General features: G+C 36.8%; 1 pseudogene; it reads left to right on the top strand.

Annotated features, from left to right (window-relative positions):
* The first annotated feature begins 1,101 nt into the window (after nt 1–1,101).
* Nucleotides 1,102–4,453, top strand: LOC106986203 (olfactory receptor 5D13-like; annotated as a pseudogene).
* Nucleotides 4,454–4,679: the final 226 nt, after the last annotated feature.

Here is a 4,679-nt window from a genome sequence, read left to right as displayed (position 1 = left end):
TTCTGTGTTCTATTGCAGAACCATTAGCAATAGTCAAGATGCAGAAACAACCTAAATGTCCATGGACAGATAAATGGATAAAGAAAATGTGGTATGAATATACAATGGAAGACAATTCAGCCCTAAAAATGAAGGGAATTCCACAATATGTGATCACCTGGATAAACCTTGAGGACATTATGTAAGTGAAATAAGCTAGTCAGAAAAAATAAATTCCGCTTATATGAGGTTATTTAAAGTAATCAAACTCATAGAATAAAAGAGTGGAATGATGGCTGCTGGGGACTGGGGGAAGGGAAAAAGAGGAGTTACCAATCAGTGGTTATAAAGTTTCAGTTAAGAAAGATGAGTACGTTCTAGAGATTTGTGGCACAAAATTGTATTTGTAGTCAATAATACTGTGTTGCACACTTAAAAAACTCTTAAGAAGGTACATCTCACATTAAGTGTTCTTACCACAATAAAATGAAAATTTTTAAAAGAAGTATTAGTATGTTATGATCACTAAAATCTAAACTTTATATAGGTTCCTTATTTTTTCCCGTTAATGCCTTCTTCGTTTTCTGAGGTACAATCCAGGATACCACACTGCATGCAGTTGCTGTGTGTCCCCAGTCTACTTTGGTCTGTGACAGTTTTTTTACTCTTTTTTTTTTCTTGACTTTGACAGCCCTAAGGAATACTGGTTAGGTATCCCATAGAATGCTTCCAAATAAGAGTTTGCATAATGGTTCTTTTCATATTAAGCTGGAATTATGGAATTAAGAGTGTCAGAAAGGTGAACCCTTTCTCATCACATCATATCAAGGGGTAAATGATATCCGCATTGTTTCACTGATAATGGTCACCTTCTTTTTCCCTAAGGTAGCGTTGGGGCAGTATTCCACTCCAAACTTACTGTGGAATTTAAAATGCAGTTGAGTTCCTAACAGCTGTTTCTCAATTGTTCTTTTTTCCCCTTACTTATTTCAAACTCAACAGTTGACGTTTTCTTCAGTTAATACATATTACTTCAATAATTCAAAATTTAAAAGCAATTAGTGGAATAGATGTGGTGATGTAATTATCCTTAATGATTTAAGAGAAAATGCATATACCACGATGACCCAAGGGACGGTGTTTCAACTAACTGTAAGATTTGTGGTGCACTGAGGAACACTCCAATTGTAATTCTCTGTAATCTATATCTTCAGAGTTATGGAGGCAGATATAAGACCCAGAGTTTGGCAGGGTTTAGATTGTAGATTCAGCTTTTGGTTTTTTCTTTGAATTCCCAAAGATTTCTTAGGTCCTGGAAATAAAATGCCTTTTGACTGGTTATACTTATTGAAATATACTACCATTTTATTTCACACCTCAAGCCTGTTGCTACTGTAAAGAATGTTTTATTACTAAGAAGAAAAATGCCTGAGATTCACTGATCATAAAAAAAAAAGTTCTCAGTAAAACAATCAAGAGCTTCTGGTGTCAGGGCAGTTCATTTCTTTTTCAGTAGCTTTCAATTTAGGAAGAAAACATGGAGCTCCAGCTCATATAGATTATTCCAAAAATTATACGTGGACCCCTTTCTCTGGTCAGAGACCTTTTAATTTTCATTCACGAGGCATGAATGTTTTTGAGAATTAAATTTCGTATGACAGAAACTAGCAACAGTGAGCAATGGGAAAGACACAGAAAATCATGGGGTATTTGTTGATTTTGTATTTCCATAGGCCTGGTCTCTGTTTGGATACAAACCTAATCCGGTCCCATCGGTTTTCACCAAAACCTTTGAAATTGCTAGGGTTGGGCTACCAAGTCTTTTTCTGAATAACTTTTTGGTATTGACCTAAGAAGCGTGCCAAAAAGCCAGAACAGTAGTAGCAACAATGTCCCTAATAAGCCAGGGTTTTGCAAATAGTTTCACATGATGAAGGGAACTCATTTATTAAAATAGCCTGAACAACAATGGATGTTTACAGTGTATCTGCCTGGTCCTTCTTGCTGTTGGAAAAAAAAAATGCTGCTGATGGATGCTCTATGTGTGGGGTTGCTTGTGGCACATGGAAAGGTAGGCATCCATGCTGCTGAGTCTGGAGCTTGACGCTTCAGAAGATGGAACAGATTACCCATCTAATTCTGTCGTAGTCTCATGTCTAAATCTTGGGACCATTCATTTTATGGGCCTCCTGCTCTAACTTCCTTACCTTCCCCAAGTTTGCCTCACCGTAGGAGAGGGCTTACTTCTATTGGTTAAGAAAATGTGTAATTTCCATTGTATCACAGGACATATTTTGTATGGAGCTATTGTTGGTGAAAATAAGATACTTCTGTTTCTCAAAAAATATAAAATTTAATTATATATTTACGATTTTATAATATATAACAAATTTAGTTAATCTAAATTAATTAATGAATTAAAATAATACATGGCAAGCAAAATGTCAGTGAAAGGCCTACAAAATTACCCCTGTAGGCCATGCACCTTAGTGGAGGCTTTGATGGAAGCTAGATGATTATTTCATGAGTAAGAGTTTGTAATGGATTCTCAAGCATTAGGCAGATGGCACAGACTAGATACATTTTAAGGTTTATTCCGACTCATAAATTCCATGCATATTTAATTCTGTACAATGCCTAGAAAATGTTAAATATATAAAAACAATGAATACTAAGTGTTATGGGGCACCATTTGCAATGCCAAGTGATCTTGATCCTTAGTATGGTTCTTAGGACCATAACAAAGTACTCAGTGCTTCTTGTCTGCCTCTCTCGCTCTTACGATTTCTTTTTGTGCCCTAAGTTTATATTTCAGTCCAATAGTAGTAATACTAAGAAGGGCTGAATTTTAAACAATAGAATTATATATATATATATAATATTATATATAATATATTGTTTTATAATTATATATTATATATTATAATTATATTATAATATAAAAATAATAATAAATATATATAAATAATAAATACATATACTTATTTATGTGCCTAGTAGTTCTCATAATTTAGCAGGCAGCAAAATCACCTGGAGACCCAGTCAAATCAAGAATTGTGAGCCCGGGGTACCTGGGTGGCTCAGTTGGTTGAATGTCCAACTTTGGCTCAAGTCATGATCTCACGGTTTGTGAGTTTGAGCCCCACCTTGGACTCTGTGCTGACAGCTCAAAGCCTGAAACCTGCTTTGGATTCTGTGTCTCCCTCTCTCTCTGCTCTCTCTGTCTCCCCTCCCCTGCTCATGTTCTCTCTCTCTCAAATTTAAATAAACATTTAAATTAAAAAAAAAAAAAAAAGGAATTGCAGGCCCCATCCCAGAATTTTTGATTCAGAAAGCTGGTGATGGGGTTGGAGACTTTGCATTCCTAACAACTTCTCAGGTGCTCCAGCTGCTGTTGGTTTGGGGACCACACGTTGAGAGTCACTGTTCTGTGTCAACTTCACAAAGGCATATGAAGCCTCTTTCTTCTTTCTGTTTCTCCTTTCCATCAGGTCTACTTTTAGAAGTAACTTTTCAATCAACAGGAATCGTGATGTTATCTGAAGGAAATTGAAGTATCATACCCTTTTATTCTTTTGGGTTTTTAGGAATACCCAGCCCTCCAGGTTCCACTCTTCCTGGTTTTCTTGTCTATCTATATGGCCACTGCCATGGGCAACGTGGGCATGATTATAATCATCAAGATAAATCTGAAATTCCACACGATCATGTACTTTTTCCTTAGTCACTTGTCCTTTGTAGATTTCTGTTATTCCACCATAATGACACCTAAATTGTTGGAGAACTTGATTGTGGAAGACAGAACCGTATCTTTCTCTGGTTGCATTATGCAGTTCTGCTTTGCTTGCATATTTGGAGTAACAGAAGCTTTTATGTTAGCAGCAATGGCCTATGACCGTTGTGTGGCGGTCTGTAACCCCTTGCTCTGTCTTACTATTATGTCTCCAAAGCTCTGTGCTCCGCTGGTGGCCGGGTCATACTCATGGGGTATAGTGTGTTTCCTGACACTCACATATTTTCTCCTTGCATTATCCTATTGTGAGTCTAACATCATAAATAATTTTATCTGTGACCACTCTGTAATTGTTTCTGTCTCCTGTTCGGACCCCTATATCAGCCAGATGCGTGTTTTATTATTGCCATATTCGATGAGGTGAGCAGCTTGATGGTTATTCTGACGTCCTATACCCTCATTTTTGTCACTGTTATGAGGATGTCTTCTGCAAGTGGGTGCCGGAAAACCCTCTCCACCTGTGACTCCCACCTGACAGCCATCACCATCTTCCATGGGACCATCCTTTTCCTCTACTGTATCCCTAATCCTAAAACTTCTTGGCTCAGAGTTAAAGTGGCATCTGTGCTTTACACAGTAGTGATTCCCATGCGGAACCCCTTAATCTACAGCCTTAGAAACAAAGATGTGAAGGACACATTGAGATTAGTTGATGCAAAATTGCTTTGTCCCTCAATATAATCTTGTTAGATTCATTATTTTATTCCTGAAAAAACAAACAAACTGATTTACTATGCTAGAGGTTGTTCAACCCTTGTCATGCAGTTGACGATTCAAATCATTTTGCAATTAATATGTTTCAGTGAATGTATTTATGGCAGGGCATTTTATGATAATTGATTTTGTACACATTCATTTTTAGGGAAATATCTCCAGACATGTAAACCAAAACTTAAACAAATAAATA

This window comes from Acinonyx jubatus, chromosome D1 (assembly GCF_027475565.1).
Source record: "Acinonyx jubatus isolate Ajub_Pintada_27869175 chromosome D1, VMU_Ajub_asm_v1.0, whole genome shotgun sequence".
In the NCBI taxonomy this organism is placed as follows: domain Eukaryota; kingdom Metazoa; phylum Chordata; class Mammalia; order Carnivora; family Felidae; genus Acinonyx; species Acinonyx jubatus.
This window is presented reverse-complemented; position numbering and strand designations above follow the sequence as displayed.